The sequence below is a fragment of the Carcharodon carcharias genome, chromosome 6 (genome assembly GCF_017639515.1).
Source record: "Carcharodon carcharias isolate sCarCar2 chromosome 6, sCarCar2.pri, whole genome shotgun sequence".
Lineage (NCBI taxonomy): Eukaryota > Metazoa > Chordata > Chondrichthyes > Lamniformes > Lamnidae > Carcharodon > Carcharodon carcharias.
Genome location: NC_054472.1, coordinates 173,052,709 through 173,067,349, shown reverse-complemented (window position 1 = coordinate 173,067,349; position 14,641 = coordinate 173,052,709). Strand labels below are relative to the sequence as shown.

The 14,641-nt window shown below is 41.9% G+C and overlaps 1 long non-coding RNA gene across 1 annotated transcript; it reads right to left on the bottom strand.

Moving 5' to 3' along the window:
* Positions 1–7,806: 7,806 nt before the first annotated feature.
* LOC121279021 lies at positions 7,807–9,527 on the bottom strand. Its single transcript, XR_005943314.1, has 2 exons — positions 9,300–9,527; positions 7,807–8,496 (listed from the first exon to the last, which is right to left on the bottom strand). It is a non-coding gene; the product is annotated as an uncharacterized LOC121279021 (long non-coding RNA).
* Positions 9,528–14,641: the final 5,114 nt, after the last annotated feature.

Genomic DNA, 14,641 nt, shown 5'->3' with positions numbered 1-14,641 from the left:
CCAACAGTAAGGGAAAACAAGCACTGATTGAACCCCTAACAGTGCCAAGTGGATGTCCATCTCAGCCTCCTCCAGAGGCCCCCAGCATCACAGATGCCAGTCTTCAGCCAATTCAGTTCACTCCACATGATACAGAGAAATGGCTGAAGGCATTGGATACTGCAAAGGCTATGGGCCTGACAATAATATGGCAACAGTAGTGAAGACTTGTGCTCCAGAACTTGCCGCATCCCTAGTACAGCTCTTCCAGTACAGCTATAATACTGGCATCTACGTGGCAATGTGGAAAACTGCCCAGGTATGTCCTGTACGCAAAAAGCAGGACAAATCTAACCCTTCAGTTACTGCCCCATCAGTCTACTCTTCAATATCAGTAAAGTGATAGAGGGAGTCATCAACAGCGCTATCAAACAGCACTTGCTTAGCAATAAGCTGCTCATTGACACTCAGTTTGGCTTCCGCCAGGGTCACTCAGCTCCTGACCTCATTACAGTCTTGGTTCAAACATGGATAAAAGAACTGAACTCCAGAGATAAGGTGAGAGTGACTACCAGTGACATCAAGGTAGCGTTTGACCGTGTGTGGCATCAAGGAGCCCTAGCAAAACTGGAGTCAGTGGCAATCAGGAGAAAACTCACCGCTGGTTGGAGCTGTACCTAGCACAAAGTTTGTGGTTGTTGGAGGTCAGTCATCTCAGTTCCAGGACATCACTGCAGGAGTTCCTCAGGGTATTGTCCTAGGCCCAACTGTCTGCTGCATCATCAGTGTCCTTCCTTGCATCACAAGGTCAGAAGTGGGATGTTCGTTGAAGGTCTGTAACTCTTTGCAATGGGCACACGAAGCATGTACTGTTAACAGCTGAGTCAGTGAGAGTGCATGGAAAGAAGCTTGAATGCATGTGGTGACCCAGGGGAGAGAAATATCGGAAGGAGAATTCGAAAACCTGGAGGTGAACCCTTGCACTAGGCTCCTGAGAGGAAGCATTGGCTTGGGAGAAGATTCCAAAGCGAATTCTTCAAGAGTGGAGATTGGAAACCCTCATGTGAATGACAGAGTTCAGTGAGACTAGTTGGCTCATGGTGTGTCAACCATCTTTGTGGGGGTAGTTGAGGAGAGATCCACAGCATCTGTCTGGGGTGGCATCTATCACTTGCTTTCAGAGTGTGGTGTGTCTGACCACAGGTTGCCTATTGGTTTACATGGACTGTACTTACTGTGAACATTAGCTTTTTTAACTTGTGCTATCCTTACAAATCTGTACATATCTGTAAAGTTATAGTTGTAGGTGACAGAGTATTGTAATGTAGTTTATTAGAACAAGAAAACAAGAAAAATCAAGAGTGGCTCGGTAGCGCAACTATAGGCCAAGCTGGCCGAGTCCTAAAGGACATAACTGTTAGACCATCTGCAGCTGGTGGTGAGGGAACTAACAAGATGGGAAAATATACTGAACCTCATGCTAATCAACCGGCCTGCCGCAGGTTTCTTGTTTAATAAATGTCTTACGCTTTTGTTAAAAGTTTATTAGCTGACTCTGTTCAGTAGCCCCTCTCCACATGTCTAAACAAACAAATAAAAGTTAGGACGTATCAAGCTGGGCTCCACCCTGTTATCAGGCTTGTCTGTGATAACTTCAGCTGGAGATCATAACAACACCCAACATAGCCTTCCCTCCCTCATTATATATGTTTACTCTCTCTTTAATCTGTAAATTCCATTGTTCAACAGGACTTTGGAAATTTTCTTTTCCCATGATATAAAAATTTTTCATGTTGTCAACATGACCTCTTTTCTTTTGGGAAAAATAAACATCATAACTTTTCCCTATTTATCTTGTTAGACATCGTACCATCCCTTTGAAATCCAAACACCTATCCACTTATCTTAAAATGCAAATTCCCTTCATACCTTAGCTGCTGCCGTCATCCATGTTTACTCAGTAGCATTTCAAATGCCTTTTTACACCTAAGTCCTTTTGATAATTTCAACCTTGCTGTCTATCTGACTCTAATTTTATTAAATCAGCCATACAGACAACCATAAACCCACAATAATATTATATAAAATATTATAGTTTTGTGACAGTAACATAAAAGTTTACTGCAGAAAGTAAGGACTCATAGCGTTCGTGGTAATATATTAGCATGTTGGCTAACTAAAGGGAAACAAAGTTAGGATAAATGGCTCAATTTTACCTTGGCAACCTTATGGAGTGCCTCAGGGATCAGTGTTGGGGCCTCAATATTTATGATCTATATTAATGACTCGGATGAAGGGACAGACTGCGTTGTCGGCAAATTTTCTGATGATAGAAAGATAGGTATGAAAGCAGGAAAGAGGATACAAAGAATCAGCAAAGGGTTATAGACAGGTTAAGTGAATAGGCAAAAATTTGGAAGATGGAGTGTAATGTGGGAATATGTGAGGTTGTCTACTTTGGTGGGAAGAATAGAAAAGCAGAATATTATTTAAATGGCAGAATGCTGCAGTACAGAGGATCTGGGTGTCCTTGGAAATGAACCACAAAAAATTAGCATGCGGGTACAACAAGTAATTAGCAAATGAAACGTTGGCCTTTTTTGCAAGGGATCTATATAAAAGTAGGGAAGTCTTGCTGCAGCTGTGCAAGACATTGTTTTTTTTTAATTCAATCATGGGATGTGGGCATCACTGGCTAGGCCAGCATCTATTGCCCATCCCTAATTGCCTGGAGAAGGAGGTGGTGAGCTGCCTTCTTGAACTGCTGCAGTGCAAGTTGTTTAGGTGCACCCACAGTGCTACTAGGGAGGGAGTTCCAGGATTTTGACACAGCGGCAGTGAAGGAATGGTGATATGTTTCCAAGTCAGGATGGTGAGTAGCTGGAGGGGAATTTCCGGGTGAAGATGTCCCCATGTATCTACTGCCCTTGTCCTCCTAGGTGGTAGAGATCGTGGATTTAGAAGGTGAGTTTTTGCAGTGCATCTTGTAGGACACACACTGCTGTCAATGTGCGTCAGTGGTGGGGGGAGTGAATGTTTGTGGCTGGGCTGCCAATCAAGCAGGCTGCTTTGTCCTGGATGGGGTCAAGCTTGTGTGTTGTTGGAACTGCGCTCAACAGGCAAGTGGAGAGCATTCACTCTTGACTTGTGCCTTGTAGATGGTGGACAGGCTTTGGGTAGTTAGGAGGTGAGTTACTCACTGCAGGATTTCTAGCCTCTGACAGAAGTGTGCGGTGACGCATTTTGGTGAAAGAGTGTGGACAGACAATATAAAATAAGGGGTGAAATTTTGAAGGGGGTGCAGGAGCAGAAAGACCTGGATGTATATGTGCATAGATCATTGAAGGTGGCAGGGCAGGCGGAGAGAGCAGTTAAAAAAGCATATCGTATCCTGGGCTTTATTAATAGGGGCATAGAGTACAAGACCAAGGAGATTATTCTGAATTTATATAAGACACCAGTTAGATCTCAGCTGGAGTATTGTGTACAGTTCTGGATGCCACATTATAGGAAAGATGTGAACACATTGGAGAGAGTGCAGAAGAAGCCTACAAGAATAGCTCCAGAGATGAGAAACTTCTGTTACGAAGATAGATTGGAAAGGTTGGAACTGTTCTTCTTGGAGAGAACAAAGCTAAGAGGAGGTTTGATAAAGATGTTCAAAGTTATGAGGGGGCTGGGCAGATTCGGTAGGGAGAAGTTGTTCCCGTTCGTAAAAGGATCAAGAACGAGAGGGCACACATTTAATGATTTTCAAAAGAAGCAAATGTGACGTGAGAAAAAACTTTCTCACACAATAATTGGTTCGGGTCTAGAATGAACTGCCTGGAAGTGTGGTGGAGGCAGGTTCAATCGAGGCATTCAAGAGGGCATTAGATGCTTATTTAAAAAGAAACAATGTACAGGGGTATGGGGAAAATGCAGGGCAATGGCACTAGGTCATAATGCTCATTTGGAGAGTGAATGCAGACATGATGGGCCAAATGGTCTCCTTCTGTGCCATTAAAGTTCTGTGATTCTGTGACTTGCTTTTGTAGCCATAGTATTTATATGTCTAGTCCAGTTCAGTTTCTGGTCAATGGTAACCCCAGGATATTGATAGCGCAGGATTCAACGATAGTAATGCCATTGAATGTCAAGGGGCAATGGTTAGATTCTCTCTTGTTGGAGATAGTCATTGCCTGGCACTTGTGTGGCGTGAATGTTAGTTGCCACTTATCAGCCCAAGCCTGGATATTGTCCAGGTCTTGCTGAATATGGGCATGGATTGCTTCAGTATCTGAGGAGTTCTGAATGGTGCTGAACATTGTGCAACACCATTGTCCCTTGGTTGGTTTCAGAACATATTCTAAGAAACTGTCCTGAAAACACTCAATATATTCATCCAATCTATATAGAGATTAAAATCTCCCACGGTTTTTGCATTACCTTTCTTATAAGCTCCCATTATTCTTGTCTTATTCTCTGTTCCTCAGTATAGCTACTGTCAGGAGGCCTATAAACCAGTACTACCAGTGACTTCTTCCTTTCACAACAAAAACAAAAAAAGCTGGAAAAACTCAGCAGGTCTGACAGCATTTGCAGAGAGGAATACAGTTAACGTTTCAAGTCGATATGACTCTTCATCAGAACTAAGAAATATAGAAATGAGGTGAAATATGAGCTGGTTGACAGGGGGTGGGGCAGGTGGGGCTGGATAGAGGGCCAGTAATAGGTGGAGGCAAAGAAGAGATTGCCAAAGATGTCATAGACAAAAGGACAAAGGGGTGTTGATGATGGTGATATTAGCTAAGGAATGTGCTAATAACATTAAGGGTAGAAAGCAGGACAAGCAAGTGACAGAAAGCCTTCTTTCCTTTGCTTTTTCTTATCTCCACCCAAGCTGATACTACATTTGATTCTCAAAACCAAGATCATTTCTCACTATTGTACCGCAGCCTTTATTAACAGAGCCACCTACCTCCTTTTTCTTCCTTCCTGTCCTCTCAAAATGTCAAATATCCATGAATACTCTGTTCCCAGTCATATCAATTTGCAACTAGGTCTCTAAAATGGCTATCATAGCACAAAAAGAAATAAATGAACATGATATTAATTCATTCATCTTGTTCAAAATGTTGCATGCCTTTAGTTATTACTCTTTACCATTTTTTCCCTTCTCTGACCTTATTTGCTGGTGCATTCTTATGTTTGTACACTCTGTCCCTTCCTATCACTCTGGTCATCATTACCTGACTTTCTACCCTGTACTATTGCCTTGTCCTTTCTCTTTAACTTTCCAAATCTCCTCCTCCCCCACCACACCCCTCTCCCAACTACTACTTAGTTTATAGTCCTCTCTACAGCCTTAGTTATACGATTTGTCAATTCATGACAACTGGATCCTTCCCCTCCCACTCCAAATTGTTCTCCAGCCTAAAGAAATGTCCTTAACCCTGCCATTAGGCAGGCAACTCAGCCTCTGGGATTCATGCTTTCTGCAATATCTACCTAACCATACTCCCTGCACATGGTACTGTGGTCAGTTTACTCATCCTCCCTGCAGTCCCTGCCCTCTTCCACACAATTTGCAAGAGCCTCGTACACATTGGACAATTTCAAGGGTTGATGCAACTCCATTGCTACATTCTGGATCCTCATACCTACCTCACTCATAGTCACATATCCCTGTGCCTGACCATGGACCAAATCTGAATTATCTAGCCTAAGGAATGTGATTGTCTCTTGGAACAAAGGGTCCAGGTAACTTTCTCCCTCCATGATGCCTCACAGTGTCTGAAACTAAAACTCAAGCTCATCAACTATGAACCAAATTTCCTCCAGCTACAAATTCCCCTCCAAACCATGCACCATCCTGACTAAGAAATATATCACTGTTCCTTTGCTGTCGCTAAGTCAAAAACCTAGAACTCCCTCCCAAACTGCGCTGTGGGTGTAGCTATATTATAGGGACTGCACTGTTTCAAGTGATACGCATCAAAGGCTGGCCTTGCCAGAGATGTTCACATCCCATGAATGAATATATATTAAAAAAAGCACTATTTATGCTAATTAAATACGATATGTTCAAGCTGGCTTCCATGTCCACCTCTTTCCTATCAATGTACTAGCTCACAAAGGGCCAGCAGGTGTCAGCAATGTGAAAGTTGCAAAGATTTTCAATGTAGCGTGTCCCATCCCAGCCCTCCGTGTCACTAAAATTGTATAGGGTGAACAGAGATTCCACTCCATACAAAGCCACACAGAAGCTCTCAGCTCCGCATGAGCTTTGACATATCTCAATTCGGGCCTATTTTCCAGCCCTTCTAATATACTTGCAACTGAGTTACGTTGGCAATGCACTAGAAGCTATTGCGGCCTCCTGACTGCTCCGCAAATCAGGTACAACTTGGGAAAAGAGGGGAATGTACTAGAAATTTATTTCCACGGGTCTAGCAAATAGCTAAGAAGCTCTCAAGCCCATGACTCTTCTTTGGAGGAGCACATAAAAATTACTAACAGATTTTAAGATCTTCAAATATTTTTAAAATGCTAGGAGGGCCCCCACGGCACTGTCCACAGTGAATTGGAGGATGCTTCATAGGAAAGGTAAATTATACCATGTAACACTGATTGGTACTATTTTAACAGCTGCAGTAATTTTAAATAGATCACTGCCGGGATTAAAATAACGCCATTCACAAGTTGCAGGCAATAAGGTAATATTCCAGTGATAGGGAAAGCCATGACAGGCAAGTAAAATATTAGACAAAAACAGAATTACCTGGAAAAACTCAGCAGGTCTGGCAGCGTCGGCGGAGAAGAAAAGAGTTGACATTTCGAGTCCTCATGACCCTTCGACATGAGGACTCGATACGTCAACTCTTTTCTTCTCCGCCGATGCTGCCAGACCTGCTGAGTTTTTCCAGGTAATTCTGTTTTTGTTTTGGATTTCCAGCATCGGCAGTTTTTTTGTTCTTATCTCTAAGTAAAATATTAGAATGTTTAAAGTACAGAATTAAGCCATTTGGCCCAACAAACCCATGGCGGCTTTCTGCTGAGAAATTTATCTAGCCCCACTCCCCCAACCTTTCCCTGTAGCCCTGATTTTATTTTTTTCCCCCTTCAGGTGCTTATCCAGTTCACTTTTGAAAACTATGATTGAATTTCCCTCCACCACCAGCTGCTCCACAGTCAATTCATGTTCAGTAGAGAACAAATATTAAAGTAGATTTAAGTTTAACTTGTTACTGTTGTTACAACAGGGTAAGGAGGAATGAGCTGGTTCCCCTTCTATTCAGCACCCTCAGTTGGTTGCAACAAAAGTTTTAAAGTTTCTTTTCCCTGTAAATTCTTTTCCCCCTCTATTTTTCTGTGCTTCCATGTTTCTATTCCCAGGAAGGAATTGATTAGCATGTCTTGTAGTTATTGTTGAAGATCAAGTAATCCCAACATTCCCCAAAATTTGACACATTTCAAGACATAAATCAACAGTTCATGGTGTTATTTCATCCTGCGCAACGACTTTGAATGTCTGATGACTATCTGGCTGGTTAATACTTCCGATTGTCTTGATAGAACTATTGTTGATCAAAGTCCAGCACTTCGCATTTCTAATGGGAAGACTGTCCCTCTTTGAAGTGGACTTAGACACCCCAAAGGTATTAAATTCCATGTAACAGGTCGCAGTACAACTCATATAGACTTTCCAGAGAAGTGGTCGACTTTACAGCATCAGCCATCAGGTGACTCGTGGCAATCATTTTTTGATCAGTCTTTTTTTTTTAAATAGTTTAATATGTCTGTGGTTAGTTGGTGAAGTTGTAGGTAGCTCTCATTCAGTCCAAGTTTCCTGTTGTCATAACACTGTTCATTTATTATACTTGAAATTTAAGAAGTTTAAAACATAACTTGTACATAAATAGAGAGTTAATGGTGTCAATAAAACAAGCAAACAGTAATTACAATGTCAGCACACTGAATCAGCAGGTAACGAGATTAGCTGACAATAAGAATGAGTTAATATGTAGATGCTACCTGTGCAAAATTGAACACAGTACTTCAGATGGGTCTCTGAAGGCACAGCTTCTTCACTTTTGTATTCCAAACCCTTGAGATAACGGCCAGCATTCCATTATATATTTTTGATTTCCGTTAGCACTTGTAGCTTTTAGTGATTCATGCACTTAGGCACCATTTGTTTAATTCATTTGAGGGATGTGAGCCTGGCTAGCATGCCCATTATTTATTGCCCATCCCTAATTAACCTTGAGAACGTGGGATTGAACCATCTTCTTGAACCACTGCAGTTCATGTGGCATAGGTACACCTACAGGACACTGCCCCGAGCAGCTCCTGCAGCAATGTCCTGGGATTGAAATGATTGATCTCCAACAACCACGAAAACCACCTTTGACTTGCTGGCAGCTCTTTGAGGCTGGACTTCCTGTTCTCCAGTCTATTAATGGCCAATCAGCTGTTAAATAGCTGCAGGGCAGCCATTCTTCTCCTGGGTGGGCTATCTCTGACTTTTTCGCCCTGTAAAATGCAGTCCAGAGTATTTTTAATAAGTCTGTCATTTGTTAATTGTCCATCATAGTCTTAACTGAATCTTTTGTTTCCATAGGCTTTTCACCACTCCCATTCACTAAATATATTTATAATAACTTTTACTACTGATTGCAATATTCTTCACAAGTCTTTTTCTCATAATCCTTTCTGCATCTTATTACTTTCTTTGTAGTCGTGCCTTGTCATAAAATATCGGTATATCACATAGCAAGTAAAATTCTGACACAAAAGTTAAAATATTTGAAATGGAATAAATCACATGTTTTTACAAAAAAGCTTGAAATGCCTCTGATCACTGTAATGATTTAACATGCTTAGATGACTGTTATAATCAATCTTCTCTCTTTAAATGACAAGAACATTGATGAAATATGATTTAATTATTCAATCCAACTTCAGAGTGGTTTAATGACAGGTAAGAATGTCTTCATCTTCAAGGCAGTGGATCATTTTGAACACTTTCAAATATCTCCAAGATAACTTTAAGCCCTTACAGGAAAATAATCTGAGTTAAACTCAAAAATGACTGAAGTAGTTTTAATTGAATTCAGTAAATTCATTTTACTTTCTCTTCTTTCTAGCTTCTGTCTAAAATTATTTTCTTTAATGAATTGCTTTCTATTCTGTTTGTACTTACAATTGAGTATTTGAAATTGTAAAGGATTGTAAAGTAAAATGATCATCTAAATATGGGTTCATAGTTAATTTCAAATGACAGACAAAATCCCCATTTTACTATGGTAATTTTGATTAATGAAGACAGAACTCACAACCACAATTGTTACAGCACAGGAGGCCATTCAGTCCATCGTGTCTGTGCCAGAGTCTTATGTAGAGGCACTGCTGAGATTCAAACCCAGGATCTCCTGTTTATTAGGCAGGCACTTTAACCCATTAAGCCATGATACCAAGTTTAACTATGCTACGAGCTCAAAGAGTACAGTGCTTATTGTACTCTGAGTTTATTGGAACTGAATGTAACATGGCTGCTTCCAGCCAGTGCTTCATGGCAGAGGTCACATGACTATGGCAAGCCCAGTAGGACCTCCCGTAGATGATTGCATTTCAACTCGAACATCCTTCTTTTCATAATAAACAACAGACAAATTTGCATACCCTATCATATGTAACTGTGAGTTATCCAAGTTATCTCTATATAACAACTGTTCTCATGCATTAACTATCTATTTATTATAGTCAGTCTCTGCACATGCATTGTATACACAAACGTTAAATCATGTAGGATTTTTAATAGTATGCATATGTGTCGTCATTAGCTGTTCGTCAGGGTGATGTTCCCTCTCCAGGGAGTATCATTTACGTGTAACTTGTTGCTGTGGTAACTGTTGCTATTGTTCCATTTTCATTGTTGGGGACTGATAGACCTTTGGGACTGATGGTCATTCTGTACTCTGTGCAGTTGGTGAGGTCTCATCTTCCCGAACGGCCACCTACAGTGAAGGAACAGCTTCTCTAGTTATGTGTATTTGCCAGCAGTTGTGCCATTATATTTGGTTGTTCACGTATGATCTCAGTGATAACTGCTCTACGCATGTCCCGAGGTGCTATGTGGCCTAACTCTTGTTAAGACCATTGAAGATGTGTACCCTCACTGGCTCTCCAATGCTCAACTCTGGCAATGGTTTGGCAGTTCTTACAAAATGAAATTTGGCTTCCTGCCATTTCACCTTGATATTTTCACTCATGCCTGTTACTACTTCTGGCTTCAGTAGCTTTTTTGCTATTGGAAGAGTAGTTTGGGTGCGGCGTGACATCAGTCCTTGGACTGGACAACTTTCCACACCTTCATTCGATGTGTTTCTCTACTTGGGGATTGCCTTGCATACAAATGTGCAGGATTTGTTCGATTTCTTGATGATTTCTTTGTTGATTTTTAGTGCCTTTCCATTTAACTTGGGATAATGTAAAGATGATGTATGGTGTTGAATTCCCCAATCCATTATGAAGTGGCTGAATTCTCTACTCGTGAACTGAGGGCCATTGTCACTCATCACAACTTGTGGAATGCCTTAATGACTGAAGTGTGTTTTCAAGCATTCTACTATCTCACTGGTCATCACTGAAGTCAGCTGGCCTAACTTCCAGTAGTCAGAGTAGTAGTCTACAGTGACAATATAATCTGTTCCTGCTAGAGTGAAGAGGTCTACTCCCAGCTTCAACCATAGTCTATGTGCGATGTCATGCAGCATTAGCTGCTCTCTAACTTGTTTAGCTTGGTACTTGTTATAAGAACTGCACTGGCGGATATGGTCCTTAATTTCATTGCTCATTTGGCCAGTACAGCACTTCTTTTGCTTTTCTCAGACTTGACCCAATTTCTTGATGGCTTGCGTGGATGTGCTTCAGCATCTCTCCTCTAATCCCCTGAGGGATGATGACTCTATTTCCTTTGTGCAGAATGCTATTTTGGGCTGTAAATTTAGCTGTATGCCCAATTCACTCTTGTGATCACAGGTATGTCTTTGATGCTCTCAGGCCATCCTTTTATCACTACTTCTTGCGGCAGTTGGAGAGTTGCATTTGTTGGGTAGTTCATTTGATTTGAGCAAGGCACTTGTCTGTCAGATTCAATGTCTCTGCTGAGTTGTGACTATCAGAGAATGTCGAGCTGCTGCTTCACATTGAATGTGGAAGATGTCACATTCTGTTCTTTTCTGTTCTTCGAAGAGATTTAGGGTGGAATACAATGCTTACCCTCCCCCTACTCCGGCAATGTTCACCCCCACACCCCCCCTCAACGATATTCACCCCATTCCAACAACGCTAACCTCCCACCTCTCCCGCAGCAATGTTCACCTTCATCTCCCCACAGTTCACCCCCGCCTGACAATGTTCACCCCCCTTCCAACAATACTCACCAGCACCCCCAGCCTCCCCTAACGCTCACACCCATCCTGACAATGCTCACACCCTGCTGACAATGCTCAACCTCTCCTGGCAATATTCACCCCCTCGACAATGTTCACCACCCACCCCCCCCCACCTGGAAATGTTTACCCCCTCCTGACAATGTTCACCACCCGCCCCTGGCTGGCAATGTTCAGCTCCCTAAACTCCTGGCAATGCTCACTCCTCTCCTGGCAATGCCCAACCATCTCCTGGTAATGCTCAATCTTCTCCTGACAATGCTTACCACCAACACCTTCCCGGTAATGTTCACCCCCAACTCCCAACCATCTTCACCACCCTGTCCCCCAGGGCAATGCTCATCTCCCTCCTGCACCCCCACTCCCGATCACCTTCCAGAATCCTTGGCTCCTGTCTGACTGATATTGGAAGGGCGAACATTGTCGGGGTGGGGGGCGGTGGTGGTGAGGCTGTGCAGTTTCAGAGGTTGACAAGCCCATTTAAAGACTCTGCAAGTCAGTGAGCTGAAGACAGAGCTGAAGGGTCATATTTTCAGTTCATGAAGAGAAAGGGATTGTGGCTCATTGGAGTTACACTTTCCACTTAGTCTCCCCAATCTGTTTATCGCTGGATTCAAACAGGAACTGGGACTGGAAGGTGCAACAGTTTGAGCATAAAATGATAAGTGGGCAGTTTAAATCACATTGAGCAGTGGGTCTCACTGCTGAGCAGACGATCTGGGCCAATCTCTTATTGTGACGTTGATTGGAGGATAAATATTGGCCCAGACACCAGGGCTAACTCCCTGCCCTTCCTTGAAATAGTGCCATGGGATCTGAGAGGGCAGACAGAGTCTTATTTTAACCTCTCATCTGAAAGATGCCACCTCCAAATGTGCAGCATTCACTCGTGCTATGATCCCAGCATGTTTTGCACAATGGATTTTGTTAGTGTGAGTGTGCTCAGGGGTGTATTCAAAGGATTATTGCAATTTGAATCTCGTAGGATAGTTAGGAACTTCGAGAGATTTTGTAATAGTGTTCAAGCATGAGCCCATGCATCAGAATAGTGGGTCAATAAAATTTATAGCTAATGCATATTACCCAGATCTACAGATACACTGCCTAAAATATATTGGTTTGTATTATACCAGTGTAAGCCACTTATAATCATTTGGGCAATTCGAGTGTCCTGCCAGATACCAGAATTGGAAAATGCAGTTTTGCTTTTTTACTATGGAAATTTCACTTAATTTTGTAACACACACAAAAAAAATCTCCAAAATGATATATGATATACTTCAGTGACTTAGAAGTTACAATTGCTTTACAGAGGAGATGCAGCCAGTTTTAACTCCACTTATGCGGCATGCAAGTGTGACTGATTGGCTTGTTAACTAATAGTCACAGTGATGGATTCTTTAGTTAATTAATCAGGAAATAATTAAGTCTTTAGCCCTGCCTATGGGAAGTACCATTCTGAATAGGAGATTGCTACTGTGGGAGAAAGGAAGTTTCGAGCTAGTGCAATAGGGCGCATTATCATTAAAACACATAGTATAGAGTGGGACTATTTTAACAATATAATGTAAACTATGTGGTTATCTGATGATACCCCAGACAGATAGATGAACACAAGAACATAAGAAATAGGAGCAGGTGTAGACCATATGGCCTGTGGAGCCTGCTCCACCATTCAATATGATCATGGCTGATCTTGGGCTTCAACTCCATTTTTCTGCCAGCTCCCCATATCCCTTAATTCCCTGAGGGACCAAAGTTCGGTCTACCCCAGCCTTAAATATATTTAACGATGGAGCATCCACAACCCTCTGAGGTAGAGAATTCCAAAGATTCACAACCCTTTGAGTGAAGTAATTTCTCCACATCTCAGTCCTAAATGATCAGCCCCTTATCCTGAGACTGTGGCCCGTGTTTTAGATTCCTGGCCAACTGAAACACTCTCTCAGCATCTACCCTATCAAACCCCTTCAGAATTTTGCAGGTTTCAATGAGATTGCCTCTCATTCTTCTAAATTGCAGAGAATATAGGCCCAATATACTTAGCCTCTCATAAGACAAACCCCTCATTCCAGGGACCAATTTAGTGAACCTTTGCCGAATCACCTCCAATGCAAGTATTTCCTTTCTTAAATATAGAGACCAAAGCTGCACACAGTATTCCAGATGTGATCTCACCAAAATCTTGTACAATTGGAGTAAGACTTCTTTATTCCAGTACTCCACTCCCCTTGCAATAAAGGCCAACATGCCATTTGCCTTCCTGATTGCTGTACCTGCATGTTAACTTTCTGCATTCCTTGTACAAGCACATCCAGGCCTCTTTGAAAATCAATACTTATATATTTTACACCTTTTAAAAATATTCTGCTTTTCTATTCTTACGACTAAAGTGAATAACTTCACACTTCCCTACATTATAATCTTGCTGCCCACTCACTTAACCTGCCTATATCCCTTAGTAGCCTCTCTGTGTCCTCCCCTCAGCTTACCTTCCCACCTAGCTTGACATCATCAGGAGACTTAGATACGTTACTCTCTGTCTCTTCATCTTGGTCATTAATATAGATTGTAAATAGCTGAGGCCCCAGCACTGATCCTTGTAGCACTCCACTATTCACTGCCTGCCAACTTTAAAAAGCCATGTTTATGCTTTTTACCATTTACCGATCCTCTATCCATGCTAAAATCTTATGTTGTATTAAAACATAAAACACATAGCAACTCAGAACAGAATTTTAACTATAAGATGTGAACTATGTGGATATCTGACAGATAGATGAAAGTGTCTGTATACTAAATTGCTCCAAAAGATCTTTGCTTTGAGTGAAGTGGACTATATCTTGTTGATATGACCATTTAAGGGGAAGTTTGCCATTTCAGGTATTCCTTGCAAAGGCTTGGACTGAAGATTGGAAAATCACAGAATCAGAGGCCATCAGCTGTCCATTGCTGGCCTCCATGAGCCTTTCTTCCCCAGACTTTAATTGGGGCAGATGTGGCCCAATTAAATGCTCTTCCTGCCTCCAAACCCATCTCGGGGGAAGGCATTAAATTCTGTCCATTGAGCACAAAAGCAAGGAAGTTATGGTGAACCTTTATTAGATACTGGTTCAGACTCAGTTGGAATATTGTGTCCAATTCCAGGCATCACACTTTAGGTAGGATGTGAAAGCATTAAAGAGAGGGCGGAAAGGATTCAGAAGACAAAAACAAAAATACCT